Below are 17,780 nucleotides of genomic sequence, written 5' to 3'. Positions count from 1 at the left end.
AACACTTTAACCAACTTAGTTACTCGGCCAGGGTTTGTAAATGGTGGGCTTGATAGGGAAGGTCTCCCATTTATTATGCTTTCTGCCTTTCTTGCCTGTGCTTGGAGCACATGGCATCTTCACTATCTGATAAGAGGACAAAATAAGTCATCATGGTGATGCTAACACTGCCTCCTCTCAGAAAAGTAAAGGAGGAGCTCAGGTTAGTAAAGAGATGAAAAGTCTTAACTATGACCTCTATGGAGTGGGAAACAGAACCAGATGAGGTTGGATATAGAAGAAATTTAAAAGTTGCTGGAAGTTTTGTTTTGTTTTACAATCAGCTGGATTTCTCTTGGACCAACTGTTATACAAAATTAAATTTTTATAGTAACGATTCATCTTGTCACATGTTTTCTAAAGGGATGCTTTAGGGGTATGTGCTGGTGTGATGGCTCTATTCCTGACTCATAAAGGGGCAACATAGAATTGGTACCAAGGGAGTGAGGGAAGGGACAACAGCTACACAAAGGTAATACCTTGTTCTTCTGTAGAAAACAGTATAGATTTAATAGGCAAAAAGATTACTAAAAAGTGTATACTATTGTTGTTTTAAGTGAAATAAAATAGTAAATTTCACAGCATCTGCCACAAATGTATGTCACATCCGATAGTCTGATATAGACAGGTTCTTGGTTAGATCTTTGAGGAATGTTTTTGGTGGTCTAAATGTTAAATTCTAGCACCACCCAATTCTGTTTCAATCACGTTTTTACAAATCTGATTCCACACTTTAGCAGAACAATAGACCTAAAAGGACCCCAAAACATAATTTTCAACACTTCAATAAAAACCCGAAAGGCACGAAAATAGAGGCAAGTGTAGAAATCATGGTAGTACATTTACTTTCTATTTCCACTGGCCATACTTCTTTTAGATTATTTTAACCTAGGGATATGATTTTGGGTTTTTACTAAAAACCTATTTCAGTTTCTGAGATATATTCTCCATTAGCCTCACACAGTGAAAGATCTCTAACTTTAGGGGCCCCTAAAAAAATCATTGAGCATTTATCAATTACAAAAAACTAATTTAGATACTTTGGTGTGTTTATCTAATTGCATCATCATTATTTCTTTAAGGAAGTATGATTTATGACATTTCATAGGTGAAGAAACTAAGTCATAAAAATGAGGAAATTATTCTAGTCATACAGTTAATAAGTAAAGTTGGAATTATGTTTTCTCTCCTACTAAATGTTTTAGAATAAAGGATTTCTGTTTTAGAAATGTTAACCTTGATTTAGTAACTAATTTATTACAATTTATGTACAATATGAGATCATGGATTATTATATATTATTTCACCCCAATTGTATTAATTCATTTCTTGGACTTAAAGGTATGCAGTAAGTATTTAGTAAATTAAATTGAATGGAATTTATACTGCAGATAAGGTTTTTAAATAAGGAAAAGATACGAATTTTCATTCTTTAGATAAAAATACTTCTTAATTTAGAAAATAATTTAATTATATAAATGTAATTGCTCTTGCATAAACTTAGTAAAATAAGTAATTATTATTTGCTATTCTAAGATAGTATTTTACATAAATTCTGAATTTGCCAACCTCAAAAATTAAGTGCTTATAATTTGCTACTCTAGTGTTTTATAGGAATTACAGATTTGCAAACTTCCAAAAGTCAATTAAGAAATATTGCAAAGTAAGCAACATTTTACTAGTATTTTCACTAGGAGACATATGTTTGAATTTTGTGGCTTTTTAAGAATCGGCTTCCTAGGCCATATTGTTTGAACCATAATTAATGTCAAAGAAACAAACCTCGCTGACTATTTTATCAAAACATATAAACTGAAACAATGCTTTTGTGTGAGTTGATAGGTTGATGAGGATTTTTTAAAAGTTTGTTATTGATTTCAGAGAGGAAGGAAGAGGGAGAGAGACAGATAGAAACACCAATGATGAGAGAGAATCATTGATGAGATGCTTCCTGCACACCCCACACTGGGGATTAAGCCCGTAACCTGGCATGTGCCCTGACCGGGAATCAAACTGTAACCTCCTGGTTCGTAGGTTGACACTCAACCACTGAGCCATGCTGGCAAGGCAAGGATTTTTTTAACTAATAAAATCTAGTAAAATGATGGTCATGTACTCATATTTTCCTGATGGAATTCATTTATTAAGTCCACAAAGCCCAAAGAAATCTCTCTTATTCTGTCACTTGCTACCTTCTATTGCTTAATTGCAAATCTTAACCTATGAACCATTTAATAAGTTTTCTCTCTGTTTCTCCATTTATTTTATTTCTTTCACCTATACAGTCTAATTTGACGTATCCAAAAATACAGAATTGTTTTTCCAGCAATAGAAATGCTTTCCAGAGAACTCATGGACATGGGCAACACTGTGGTGATTGGAGGGATGGAGAGGGCTTAGAGGGGATAAAAGGTGATGGGAAAAAATAAATTAAAATACCTTTTTTAAAATGTTTGGACCTATTATTTAAATTATAGCAAAATTTGTATTTACAATTCTATATATATAGGTCTTCATATAAATATAAGATACACTTTTCTAATTTATTTAAAATGTCTAGAAAAACCAAAGATTTATGAGATTTTTAGAGGCAATAAATTGGAAAGGTTTAGACCAAATTAAATTGCTTTTACATAAAAAGTGATTTTCAGCCCTTTCAAAACCACGTGTGCGCCAAAACCGGTTTGGCTCAGTGGATAGAGTGTTGGCCTGCGGACTGAAGGGTCCCCAGTTCGATTCCGGTCAAGGGCATGTACCTTGGTTGCGGGCACACCCCCAGTGGGGGGTGTGCAGGAGGCAGCTGATCGATGTTTCTCTCTCATCGATGTTTCTAGCTCTCTATCCCTCTCCTTTCCTCTCTGTAAAATATCAATAAAATAAAAAAATAAAATAAAAAAACACGTGTGCCATAATGAAGCTAATTGTAGGAAAATAGGATATTCTTGACTATAGAACTTTCCCTTTTTTATATATTACTAGAGGTCTGGTGCATGAAATTCATGCACAGGGGGTGTGTCCCTCAGCCCAGCCTGCACACTCTCCAATCTGGGACACCTCGTGGGATGTCCGACTGCCTGTTTAGGATCCCAGTAGGATCAGGCCTAAATGGGCAGTCAGACAACTCTCTCACAGTCCAGGACTGCTGCCTCCCAACTGCTCGCCTGCCTGCCTTCCTGATTGCCCCCAACTGCTTCTGCCTGCCAGCTTGATCACCCCCTAACCACTCCCCTGCCATCCTGATTGATGCCTAACTGCTCTCTGCCAGCCTGATTGCCCCTAACTGCCCTCCCTTGCAGGCCTGGTCACCCCTAACTGCCCTCCCTTGCAGGCATGGTCACCCCTAACTACCCTCCCCTGAAGGCCTGGTCACCCCTAACTGCTCTTCCCTGCAGGCCTGGTTCCCCCGCAACTGCCCTTCCCTGCAGGCCCAGTTGCCCCCAACTTTCCTCCTCTGCTGGCTTGGTCACCCATAACTGCCCTCCCCTGCAGGCTTGATCACCCCCAACTGTCCTCTCTTGCAGGCCTGGTCCCTCCCAAATACCTTCCCCTGATGGCCATCTTGTGGCAGTCATCTTGTGTCCACATGGGGGCAGCCATCTTGTGTGTTGGAGTGATGGTGAATTTGCATATTACTCTTTTATTAGATAGGATAGAGGCCTGGTGCATGGGTGGGGGCCAGCTGGTTTGCCCTGAAGGGTGTCCCAGATCAGGGTGGGGTTCCCTTGGGGCGTGGGGCAGCCTGGGAGAGGGGCCTGTGGTGATTTGCAGTCCGGCCATGCCCCCTGGTGACCCAAGCAGAGGCCCTGGTATCTGGGATTTATTTATCTTCTATAATTGATACTTTGTAGCCTGGAGCAGAGCCACGCCTCCTGCTCGCTCCGTGGCCCCAGCCATTTTTGTTGGGATTTATTTATCTTCTATAATTGAAACTTTGTAGCCTTATGCAGAGGCCAAGGCAAGCCAGGGCTGCGGAAACTTGGCTTCCTTCATCTCCAGGGGCAACTCAAACCTCCTGCTCTCTCCAGCTCCGTGGCTGCTGCCATTTTTGTTGGGATTTATTTATCTTCTATAATTGAAACTTTGTAGCCTTGAGTGGAGGCCTGGGCCTGTCAGGGTGTGCCGAAAGCTTGGCTTCCTCCATTGTATGAAAAACCCAAGCCTCCTGCTCGCTCAGTGTCTGCAGCCATCTTGGTTGGGTTAATTTGCATACTTGCTCCTGATTGGCTGGTGGGCGTGGCTTGTGGGTGTAGCAGAGTGATGGTTAATTTGCATATTACTCTTTTATTAGATAGTATTTTTAGCACTTTCTCTTTGAAACATACCTTATTGTTATTTGTTCAATTCCCAGTGACATTAAAGCACAGGCTTAAGAAAGAATATTATAATTTAAGAGTTTTTGTGCATAAAAAGTAGTGCATAGTTATGAAGAATAAAACTCTTTGGACACCTGAAGGAAAGTATAGCTATTACAGATTTCGCAAAGGCAAATGCCAGTTGAGTTTTTTTTCACATACCTGCAACAATTCGGTAGTGTAATTCTGAAGTCTGTCTTTATGCATGGAAATCACTTTTATCATGAAAGATAATTATGATTGTGTTCCTCACAACCTCTCTAGATAGGAGGGAGATAAAAATATAATTAAACCAAGATAAAGATTAAATTATGAAAAAATTTAATCTTGCCATTCTGGTTTATGAGTTCTATAAAGTATTTGTATGGGAACAAGTCATTTAATTATCCTAAGGAATTGATGTCTTAGGTTAACAAAAAAAAAATCTAAAAAGTAAAAGGCAATGAAAAATAAATGATATGACTTCTGGAAATACAATTTCCAAAATAATATTTTGCTGGATCATTTTAAATCTTGGGATTTATAATATTATTAAAGGCTAACATCATTATTTTTTAGTCATTGGCCCTAAAGGATAAAAATAACTTTTGGTTCAGTTGGAAAAACCAGGGCATAATGTTATCTCTTGTACCTAACACCACTATATCAATGTTTTGAATACTGGTTAAAAGTAATACATTTGCTGCCCTGGGCAGTGTGGTCAGTGGTTAGAGTGTCAGCTCTCACACCAAAGGATCATGGGTTCAATTCCTGGTCAAGGGCATGGAACTGGGTTGCAGGTTTGATCCTGGTATGTGGGAAGCAATCAATCAATGTGTCTCTCTCACATCAATGTTTCTCTCTCTCTCTCAATAGAAAAAATATCCTTGGGTAAGTATTATAAATAATAATAATACATTCACCATAGAGGTGTATCATGAATCTTATAAAATAATTATCATTAGAAAAACACATTGTACCGTGATTTTTCTGAACTAAACTTTTGTTTCCAAATATAAAGCCATAACCTTAATGCATATATAAATGGCCAACAGTAACTTTTGATCTTTTATTAATATAATACATTTCTACTTTTAGTCATGAAAAGTTCAACATGTTTTACTACTGTAAACACCAGTTATGAATAGTAATAGTCGTTCAATCTTAATTATGTATTACAGATTATATTAACTCTTTCATCTACCCTTGTAACAAATTGAAAAAATCAAATGTTCAGATTTGCAACTATACAAACAAAAAGTGATAATTGATATTCAAACCTAGATAAATTCATACTCTATTTTCAATCAGTAATCCACACTGACCTTAAATTTAAGGAATTAATAGATGTTAAATGAAAATACTAATTAGGAATGTCAATCATCATCAAATAATTTCTGTTGATGATTTGCTATCATAAATGTGGAATGAAATAATCTATAATAATAAAAGTATAATATGCTAATTAGACCCAACGTCCTTCCGAACGACCTTCTGGACGAAGCCGGGATCCAGGCAGCCACCAGGGTGCGAAGGCCTACTCTTACACGAATTTTGTGCATCAGGCCTCTAGTTTTATATAATTTTGGGAAAATAGATGGTGGCTTGAGAGGAGGAAATAATATTTGGGAAGTGAATGAAAGAAAATATTTAACAATAATTACAAAATGAAATGCAAGCCTGGAAACAAAGATTCAACTGATAATCCAAAAAAACCTTAACATATGTGATTATAGAATGTTGCCTAAAGATCTCATTAAACATATGGAAATTTTAGCATACTTTTTTATGAACAACAGACAGTTAAAAATATAGTTTAAAAAAGTACTAATTTAGGAAAATGAGATGGGCAATACACATCTCATTTTTCTAAATAACTAAAAGTCTGGACTACTTACGTTTGCTAGGATTATGTGAATACTAGGAGTCTCTTAGGTATTCAAACACTAGAACCTGACATTTAAAAAAATTATTTAAATTTGCATTTTATTAAAAATATAGTATAATTCTTTGTTCTTCCCTAATAATCTTACTAGAGCTCTTTAAAATCCTACTGCTGCTAACTTTATTTCAGAAAGAGGAAAATCCACTAACATGTTGATCAGTTATGTAAAATCTTAGCTCACTGTTAACCACTAGATCATTTCTTTTTTTCTTAAGTATGTTTGTTTGCAGGTTAAAATCTTAATGAAAGATAATATCCTGTTAAATGCCCTTCTCCACAGTGATCATCTGTAATTATAAGCTTGAGAAAGACCTATATTAGCAAATTTCCCTTAAGTTTCAGAGAACAAGTTATCTGGGACAGCCGATTGTGAAGTGCAATGCTTTGATTCAGTGTCTTTTCAAAATATAACAGAAAGTTTAAAGCCAGTGGTCTTGGCAACATAAATAAAAGGTCTGACTTTCATACTCTATTCAATCAAATCCAATCAATCAAGTCTGTCCATTCATAAAATACTGTTTTAAATTTTTGTAATGTATATATTTGTCAAAACATCTTCCATGTTGATAATCACCTCACTGAAACAAAATCAGTTGAGATAAGTTCTATTTCTTGAAAAGGTGTCTCTCATTTTATCAGGTAAGTATTGTATAAGCTACTGTAACAGGACCAGTTACCTGAGACATATTAAGAAGCAATGATGCATAAAACCTTTCTCAATATCAAGGTCAGAGCAGGACAAAAGGGGAATTTATTAATGTGAATGTTAAGACAAATGAAATAGAAAGTCACAGCTGTTAATTATGCAGGAAAAACAAATTAGAGTTTGTTACACTTTTAAAATCTTTCTTAAATAAATTACTAACATATAAATTTTGTCAATATTGTTTCTGAAGTTATATCAGGAATGTGTTATACATATGTAAAAACAATAAAAATGGAGAACCTACTGCTTGTAATTTGTTATATTTTGGATTATGGATGTCCATGGATGTAATTGATAGTCATTATGAACAAAGAAAAGGAATGGCTATCTCTCCGCTAAATCATCAAGGAACATTGCTGCAGCTCACAAGAAGAAATAATAGATAAAATTTTGTTCTTTTAGAAACTGATGCTCACTATATTAATCTCTATTCTAAAAAAGAATCTCTAACTAAAAGGAAACTGAATTTTCCTTTTAGAGAGATAAATTTTACACTTAAACATTTGTACTTATGTTACACATCAACTTTTTTCATTTACAGGTGTTAAGAACTTTACTCCAAATAACAAACTTCCATAACTCCCTAATATAGAACATAAATTTAAAAGAAAAATGCACACACATTTTCCATCCCTACTTAGGAAACCTTGTTTACTTAACAGATTGATCACAATGGAATTTCAATCAATTAAACTCATTAAGAGTGAAACTTACAGTTTCACTGTGTTGATAATATATAGAATATCTTCAAGCTCTTTGATCAAAATCTTTAAGACAAAGACACAAATCTTTTAGATATCCTTTTAGCAGTTTTTAAGCATTTAGAGTTCCTTCCCAAGCAGCTCATCAAAGGAAGATGCTGCCAATAACTATGCCCACAGACACTACATCATTGTCAAGGAGATCATTGACCTCTTCTTGGACCAAATTCAGAAACTGACTGACCAGTGTACAGGTCTTCAGGGCTTCTTGGTTTCCCAGTTTTGGTGGGGGAACTGGCTCTGTGTTCACCTCCCTGCTGATGAAACATCTCTGTCCATTTATGGCAAGAATTCCAAGGTGAAGTTCTTCATTTACCCATCCACCCACGTTTCTAGAGCTGCAGTTGAGCCCTACAACTTCATTCTCACCATCCACACCACCATGGAACACTCAGATTAGCCCTACTGTGTCCTCCATCACTGCTTCCCTCAGGTTTGATGGGGCCCTGAATGTTGATCTGACTGAATTCCAGACCAACCTGGTGCCTATCCCTGCATCCACTTCCCTCTGGCCACATATGCCCCTGTCATCTCTGCTGAAAAAGCCTCTCATGAATAGCTTTCTGCAGCAGAGGTCACCAGTGCTTTGAGCCAGCCAGCAAGATGGTGAAATGTGACCCTCAACATGGTAAATACATGGCTTGCTGCCTGTTGTGCCCTGCTGACATGGTTCCCAAAGATGTCAGTGCTTCCCCTGCCACCATCAAGACCAATCACAGCATCCAGTTTGTAGACTGGTGCCCCACTGGCTTCAAAATTGATATTAATTACCAGCCTCCCACTGTGGTACATGGTGGAGACCTGGACAAAGTACAGCGAGCTGTGTGCATGTTGAGTGGCATCACAGCTACTGCTGAGGCCTGGGCTCGCCTGGACCACAAGTTGGACCTAATGTTTGCTACATGTGCCTTTGTCCCCTGTTATGTGGGTGAGGGCACGAAGGAAGGAGGGTGTTCTCAGGCTCGTGAGGACATGGCCACCCTTGAGAAGGATTATGAGGAGGTTGGTGTGGATTCCGTTGAAGGAGAGGAATACTAATGATAATTTCTTTCAGTCCTGCAGCATGTCATATTCAGAACATCAGGTTCAACAGCTGACAGGTGTTAAAGCTTTCTGGTTAGACTGTCTTTACTTTTATCTGTGATCATGTCTGTCATTTTCATGTATACCTATAAAAATATTTCCTCACATCTCAAAATAAAAGCACTGAGAAATAAATAAATAGTCAGAAAGCTGCCATAATCACATTGTTTCCTTGTGTAATTGCATTTAAGTTTTGTTCAAGGTGTCTACCAAAGGCCGATACAAGAAAACAACCATGGAAGACAAACCAAATATGGAAGGTTCTTTTTCCAATACCTATAAAGCTGCAATGTATTATCACATCAAGCTGGACTTTACCCTAACTCTGATATTAGTCCTTTAGTATCCATCTAAGTTTTAACTATATTTCATTTCTTAATTTTAATCACACTGATTATCTGAATAACTGTAGCATTTCATTCATTCCTTGTGTGTCCCCCGCCCCTACATCTCTTTGACTATATATATGGTATACAAAGAATAGAGTAAGAGGGATATGGGAGGTCAGAGAATTATAATATAGTTGGCATTTTATTGTCATTAATCCTATATTTAATTTTATATAAATTTTCTTCCACAATGAGATTATAGCATTTAGAAGCAGTGATATTTTATAGTTTTCTTTTAACTCTTATAACAAATATTCATTTGCTTAAATTCCTTAAATTAAAAAAAGGAGAAAAATCTGGAAAAATATAAAGCTGATTTCATCTCTACTGAGTTCATGGGAAAAGAAAGACTATTAAAAAAACTAGCATTATAAGCCAGAAGACTTATAGACTGAAATCATTCATTGTCAAAATACCAGAAAAATAACCTCATTGAAAGGTATGTGAAGTATAATCCCTTCTTAAGGGAGTATTAATAATGGACAGCAAAAAGAGAGCTGTGATTTTTTTTAATGTGTTCATTAAAACACTTATTTAAATTAATCCCAGCCAGATGACATCGTGTTGCTCCCAGGGGTGTTCACATTCCAAACACAGAGGGTCTACTTTGATCATGGCTTCACACCTGTAGAGAAAACTGTATTCCATTAAGCCCTGGACAGTTATGCAACTGGGACCATAGCTGAGCAAATGTTTGCTAAACCAGTTAACTTCCTCCTCTGTATGGTCTCAGGAAAGCAAAGCCAATGTTGATTGAAGCTAATGACCTAAGACAGAATGTAAAATAGTGACTGGGTTTGAAAGATTTCATGTTGGGTAAATGAGCACTTTTTTCTCTCAGGTAATCTCTGCAAGATAGGATCAGTTTTGTTTTTAAAAGTCTTTCAAAATAAGGGATTTTCAAAGTTCTATCTGTAGTTATTCTAGTGCATATAAATTCTCACAGCATGAAAGTCTTTACTGGTAATAGTGCAGGGTTATTATACTTCAGGTTTTTTTCAGTCACTACAAAATAGTCACTTTTACTTGTGAAGAATAATATTCAGAAATTTTTCTCCTTCCTTTAAATTTTTATCAGGGACACTATTACCAAGAAATTTTAATCACAAATTTTAATTCTCTCCTGCACCTCCTCCTTGTATTCCAGATTCCTCGTTAGCTGCATGGACCATGCCTGTTCAGCATACTCAAGAAGAGTGTGACCAGAGCCAAGAACACTTTTGGCTCTTGCATTTTAGTAACCTAAATCCTAATAATACCTCTATGATTCCCAACTTGTAGGTCTTAGATCTGAGGAATTGATGTAGTAACGGAGAAAATAATACTTCCGTGAAATACTGATAGAAAATGTATATTCACCACTGATAAAATTGCACAGCAAATTTCTGTTTCATTTTTCATTCATAAGGTTTAGTACATTGTAAATGTTCAATAATATTTCCTGTTAATATAAAATTGTAGAAAGTCAAGTTAATGCTGGTGTTATTCAATGATCAAAAATTGTAATTTAAGAGATACATATGTAGAGAAATCTTTATTTAATAAAAAAATGGAGAACTGATAATTTTATTAATATTTATGAATATTTTAGAGGTAAAACTCCATAGTTTCCATGAAGATAAATAATAATATAAATGGATAATTTGGGAAAATGGAATTATTGCAACATAGTTTAAATTTAAGATGTTTTGTTTTTTTGTTAATCTTCTACATAATCTTTGTTTCTCCTTTGTGAGATATGTTAATATTTGTCTTTATAAAATTTCCTCATTCTTTGTAAGTGATTTTTCACCAATTTCAAGATTTTTTTGTATCTGATTTATGCCCTCCAAATTACTATACAGATTTCTAAAATCTGCTGTAACCTTTAAATATGCTCTTCATGTTATTATACTCAGCACTAATTAAATTGTTTAAAAAAGTACTATAGTAACAAAACAGTTCTGGTAAAAAGTACTTAGAATGGCTACTGTGCCACTAATTATGGATGTATAGGTATATTTTTTTCATCTAGTTAATCCCCCACTCACTTATTATGGGGGGAGGGAGAGGGTATAGCAGAGTTTTTTCTCTTGCTTAGTGGAAGTAGTCTGCCTGAAAGAAAAGCAAAAAGGACAGAGAGAGAGAGAGAGAGAGAGAGAGAGAGAGAGAGAATATGCAATAAAATATTTTAAAAAGTTGCAAATGTCAAAATAAGTGACATGTATTCCATTCTCTCAATCTACTGGGTCTGGCATAGAAGTCTAATTAGAGTCAAAGAGACTATTTTATCTCCATACCAGAAGGCAGCTTGTAAAAAAGGGGGGAAATCTATTTGCCTTACACTGTGCTTTAAAAACTGAAATAGCAAAATTTCTCAACTTTGAGATAATCAGAGGGGTTATAAATTTCAACTTTGGGAAACATTCAATTTAATGTCATTCATGACTACACAGCAGCCTTTGTTTTTTGCTTTGTGTCATGTAAAATAAATGAGTATGAGATTACAGTACATCAAAGTCAATCTCATCAAGATTAATTTTATAAATCCTTGAATGTAAAATTCAAGTATTAGTAATAAGATAAAAGTCAATATATTTCCTAAAGATAGTCAGTATTCAGTTACCTTCATGAGACACATATGGTAGTTACTATAGATAAAATTGAATATATTTGTCCACTGAAATGGAGTATATTATAATTAATAATATATATATATCCAAGCAAAATCAGTATTACTGACAGCACTGTCCCTTTAACTAGCTCATTAACTGATAAAGTTCTTATCTCAAGTCATTAAAACATTGGCTAATAGATAGAAGGAAACAGTTCATTAAAAAAAAAAAAGAACTGCTTTTCACTATTCATTGAAATTAAATAAAATTTAGGTAAAGAAAGCTTGAAATAAAAATAAAATCAATTAAGTCTTCCATTAAAGCAAAAGTTTGCTTTAATTCCAAATGGAAAAAAAGTGGTTCTGTGCAGAAGAGTCTTCTTTATTTAGATAAAAATAGGTGAACTTACAAAATACAGCCGTGTGTTGTTTAATCACACCAGGACAACTGAGTATATTCTCTCAGAAATCTTCTTGAGTACATTTCCTGAAAAAAGAAAATTAAAATAAGTAAACTTAAAGGCTGAACATTAAAAAAAACTAACTATAAGGAAACTATAATGATAAGGAAAGTAAGTTTGTGTAATGGAAAGACCACATAAATACTGTATAAATTGTGGAACTATCTAAAAAGTCTGTAAACTTTAATTTAATTGGGAGTACTCCTAATGTCATCTGTGCCAATATTCAAATTATGTGAAAGAATTTATATCAATTTCTATATTGATATATTTCATTTGAAAATATCCAAACACTTCAGTATATTACAGATGACTTAACTTAAGTTTTATTTTCTAATAAAAAAGTTTATAATGATCTCTTCTGGTATAAGACAGAAGAGGTTATTTATGCCCTTTATGTCCTACTGAACAGCTAAGATGCTCAGCAATAGCTCCAGAGACAGAGAGCAAACTGAAAATCAAATTAGAATATCTGGCCCCAATTTAATTCAGTGAATTCATGGTGATACAATATGAAATTGACAGAATATTTTAAACATAGTGAGGATGAATAAAAAGATGACTCACTTGAAGGATAAACAAAGCACTTTGTGTAAAGATGGAACAAGATCTTCACTTTGGGATCCCTATACATTCTAAGCAACATGTCAAGAGGGAATATTCACAAGCACATGCTTCACTGCCTCTTATATCCCCAGGTATAAAACAGCGCCAATTATTCCACTCCTTCTTTGTTTCAGCATCCACTCCAATGAAAGGCAAACATGATTATAATATTGAATTGCCTATGTTTGGTTGAAAGGGCTAAGAATGCCCATGTCCGTACTGTGAGCTGACATCAATCTCTTAGAATATCTCCATGTTCTCTTTTATACAAAGAAAGATCACAGATGGTATTTTAACAAACTGTACTAATAGACAATATTTTTAATCATTTTTATAGAATGTATAGAGTAATATTATAGTTGTAGATAAAATATGACATTTTCTTATCAGAGTTTGATCCATTTGTAGAATCAGTGTGTATGGTGCTAAAGCAGAGGTTGTATAATGGTTTGAGTATGTTTGCCTATAGAATTAATAAGTTGATTTAAAAAGTCAACTGCAGCCACTTGGAATAGATTGAAATCATGTAGGGTAGAAAAAGCAAATACAAACTATATTCAACAATTTGAAAGTCAGATAAATTGGTTAGAGATATAACAATGACAACAAAACGTTTCCACAAGAAAAAAAATGTCGTATATACCTATGAAAAATTTCAATTTATTTTTTAATTATTATCAATGCAATTTTTAAAATAGGTCATTGTTATTTCTACTTTCAGTAAATATTTTTTATAATTTGTGCATTTTCAAATACTCAAAATAAATATTGTATTAGCAATCAAATATACATCAACAATTGCAAATGACTTATTTTACAAATTAAAGAATACTATCCTTCTTTGGTTCAGAATAGTCCACCTACTGTCACCCAGCTTTAATTATGACTACCTTGAATTTTGCTTAAATTAAAATGAATAACTTGAAAATTTTTCATTTTTTGAAGCGTCTCATTTTCACAGGTGATATAATTTAAATGCAAGTTAGGTATTAAAATTAAGTTCCAATTACAAAGTATTGTGAAATATCAATGAATTTATTAGCATAATGAAAATAAACAGAAACCCTAACACATTGTGCAGAAGTTATATAATTAGTATTCTACTGCTTCAACGTTTTAGCTTCTCCAGCTGGTCTTTTGAAAGCTTAATAAATCAAACGTTTTCCCTCTTCATATGTACCTGCCCAACATTTACTTCCTTTTGTGTAATATGATATGAGAAACAATAAAGGTAAGAAGGGACATAGAGAAGGAAGGAGGGAGAGAAGGAGAAAGAAGAAAGGACAAAGCTTACATGAAGAGATATGTATCTGGGGAAATGAGGGAAGTTGAGACTAAACTGTAGTGACCACTGGTGTTCTTATTCATTTGGGCATTTGGTGAGGTGGGTGTCAAAATTATCTTTGTAAGTGACTGAGGAGAATCCTGAGAGAGAACGAAGTGAATAGAGAATTGTTTAGAGAAGTATATCCCAGAAATAAATTATTCAGGCAGAGTGGGGGATGTCAAGACTTACTCAATGGATGATATAGAATTATTAGACATGAGAATTTTTAAAAATCACCCCCCATGACTATTGCAGATTCTTTAGGAAAGAGGGAAAATGGAAGTTATAGGTAAATTATTATTTCACTAAACATGCTGGGAAGGTTTGACTATTCAGCCTGAGTTTACTAAGGTTGCCCCACTCATTTCTAAGATATTTTTATTAATAATTGTTTAATCCAGAAATAGATAATTTGCATATTAATTATGACAGACTTCTAGTAAGTGGGATAAATTATTATATAAGAGGATAGGATCAATATATGTTATTCTACTTGGATTTTCAGAGGATGAACAATTTTGAGAAAGATCTGATGATAAAAAAAGTCACTTGATAACATTTATGATAATCTGTGCTTCTAAACAAGTAGTTGGTTTTCAAACTGATATAGCCATCAATCTTTCAATGTTCCTATTTCTAGTTTTTCTATGTACCTATTTATCTAATCTATTTACAATTATATGTATACTAGAGGCCCGGTGCACAAAATTCATGTGGGGGGGGGGGGTTTGGGGGGGGCGGGAGTCCCCTCAGCCCTGCCTGCACCCTCTCCAATCTGGGACCCCTTGAGGGATGTCCGACTGCTGGGGATTGGGCCTAAACTGGCAGTCGGACATCCCTCTCACAATCCTAGACTGCTGGCTCCTAATTGCTCACCTGCCTGCCTGCCTGGTCACCTCCAACTGTCCCCCTCTGCTGGCCTGGTCACCCCTAATTGCCCCCCCTACCAGCCTGGTCACCCCCAACTGCCCCCCCTGCCAGCCTAGTTGCCCCTCACTGTCTCCCCTGCCAACCTAATTGCCCCCAACTGCCTCCCCTGCCAGCCTGGTTGCCCTCAACTGCACCCCCCCACCGACCTGTTTGCCCCTAACTGCCCCCCCTGCCAGCCTGGTTGCCCCCAACTCCCCCCCCCCCACCCCACCGGCCTGGTCGCCCCTCATGGCTCCCCCACCGGCCTGGTCACCCCATGCAGCCTGCTTGTTCAGTCATTTGGTTGTCCCTCACTAACCCCCCTGCCAGCCTGATCGCCCCATGCAGCCTGCTGTTCAGTTGTTTGGTCATCCCTCACTAACCCCCTGCTGGCCTGATTTTAGGCAGCCATCTTGTGAGGGTGTGAGGGTCAATTTGCATATTACCTCTTTATTATATAGGATACATATATGTATGAAATATATATTCATAAAATAAAAACCCCTCCTGGGTGTTAATGCACTGGCTATTTTTAATACATTGTTATGGTAGTTCACAGTATCTCTTTTTTTTTGTTGTTTACTACAACATAAAAGCATTTTTGAGTTCCCTACTTCAGTCTACAGGGTCTTTGATTATGATACAAATCATTGTGTTATTAATTATTAATAAGCAAAAGTAAATATTAACATAGGTTTAAATTACAGATTACTATATGACCCATCCCTTATAACACAAGGATTGCTGTTTTTCAGTTGGGAAATTTGGCCGATACAGAAATTAAATGCTTTGTTAAAATTTTCTGTTTCTTTCCTATAGAGGCTATATAGTCTATCATATCATATTATGTTTTATTATATAGAGGCTATATAACATACCATATCATATTATGTTATGTTTCATTATTTTACAAAAATTGACCACAGCAGAGGAAAAAAGCTTAAATGGATCCATTTCAATAAAAGTTATAAAACAAACACCAGGCTCAGATATTTTCATTAATGTAATCAATTATATTCCCAAAGACCTAATTATGCCAAAACTATTTAAATTGTTCCTGGAATATACAAAGTAACATTTCTAAATTATTTTATGAAATAAACATAATAGGTACTAGAGCTTACTTAAAATTACATAAGAAAACTACAGATCAATCTATATATGTCTATTCATGAAAAATCATAAATAAAATATTAGCAAATAGAATCCATCTATACATTTAAAAGCATAACACATCATTACAAAGTGAGATTTACTCCAGGAAAACAAGAATAGTTCAATAATAGGGAAGTCATTTCAAAAATTCATCATATAAATAGATTTATAAAGAAAATATTTATGATCTTCTTAAGTGCTGAAAATGTTTTTGTCATGCAATATCCACTCAATAAATATATACTTATCATGTAAAATATAAACATCTCATTCAAAAGTTATTATAATTCCCACTCTGCATTACAGGCTCAGAATGACAATTAAGCTCATAAGACACAGCAGGCTTTAATCAAGACCAAGTTTAAGTTAATAAAAGATATGGGTTGGTAAAAGGGTACAACCTTACAGTTCTATGATGAGTAAGATCTAAAGTATAACATGTTGACTATAGTTCATAACACTGTATTGTATAACTGAAAATTGTTAAAAGAGTAGAACTTAAATGTTCACACACACACAAAAAAGGAGGTATATATGTGAGTGATAGATGTATTAATTAAGTCAGGTGAGGGGGACACGGGGGGTGTTCCTTTCACAATGTATATGTATATCAAAATGTCATGTTTTATACTTTAAATACCTTACAATTTTATTTTGTCAGTTAGACCTCAACAAAGCTGGGGATAAAAGGAAAAAAAACAACAACATAAAATAGGCAACATAGCATGGAACTGAAGAGTCTTGTAAATCTCAGGCACAGCTTCTGAAATCCACAATCACATGTTTCTGAGAAATGAGGCTAGGTAGATATGATGGCAATAAAGAGGTATGGACCATCTCAGCCCAGAGAAGCCAATATCTTTGGTGGCCCTTCAGTTTTTATACTGTGCTTTCATTCTTTTGTGCTGCTGCATATTATGAATTACTATTCACAAAAACACAATTTCAACTACCTGGTACAGAGTGATCAACTCAGTTAATAATTACTTTATTAGAAATGCACATTTACATTGGACCTAGGATACCCCTATGCATTCCCTAAGTTAACATTATAAGGAGTTTGAATAAGATCTCTTCTCATTCAGTAGGGTCAAAGGATTAATTTTGGTTCTGTTCTTAACCCTTCATTCCAAACAGCATCTTAATGGGTAATTTGTAAGCTTTCTCACTAAAGTGAAGAACGAGGCAATGCTGCTCATTACATTACAATTGTATTCAGTAGCCAAAGTAGTATTGAGATAAGAGAAAAATAATCAAAGATATAAGCATTGAAAAGAAAGAGAGACTTTATCTATTTGCAGATAACACAATGTTTTGCATCAAAAATCCAAGAGCTGAATTGTAAATTATAAATACACTTGATCAAAGTTCACTAACATGATTTTTATTATAAACAGAAATATTGGCACAGTATAGATTTTTCCCCATGGTTTCTCCCATATCAATGAGTACAATCAAATATTGAAAGTTATTTA

The 17,780-nt window shown here is 35.0% G+C and overlaps 1 protein-coding gene and 1 pseudogene across 2 annotated transcripts in view; one reads left to right on the top strand and one right to left on the bottom strand.

Moving 5' to 3' along the window:
* MARCHF1 (membrane associated ring-CH-type finger 1) overlaps positions 1-17,780 on the bottom strand; it is a 669,052-nt gene that overhangs the window by 434,171 nt on the left and 217,101 nt on the right. Inside the window, 1 exon segment of the mRNA XM_080672550.1 lies at positions 12,258-12,334. The gene's annotated coding sequence lies outside the window, so the exon portion shown is untranslated.
* On the top strand, positions 153-8,820 carry LOC308251669 (tubulin alpha chain-like; annotated as a pseudogene). Its single transcript has 2 exons — positions 153-202; positions 7,864-8,820. The product of its transcript is annotated as a tubulin alpha chain-like (transcript).

This window comes from Plecotus auritus (genome assembly GCF_963455305.1).
Source record: "Plecotus auritus genome assembly, chromosome: 6".
Classification (NCBI taxonomy): domain Eukaryota; kingdom Metazoa; phylum Chordata; class Mammalia; order Chiroptera; family Vespertilionidae; genus Plecotus; species Plecotus auritus.
The sequence above is the reverse complement of the archived record's forward strand: the minus strand, read 5'-3'. Positions and strand labels throughout refer to the sequence as shown.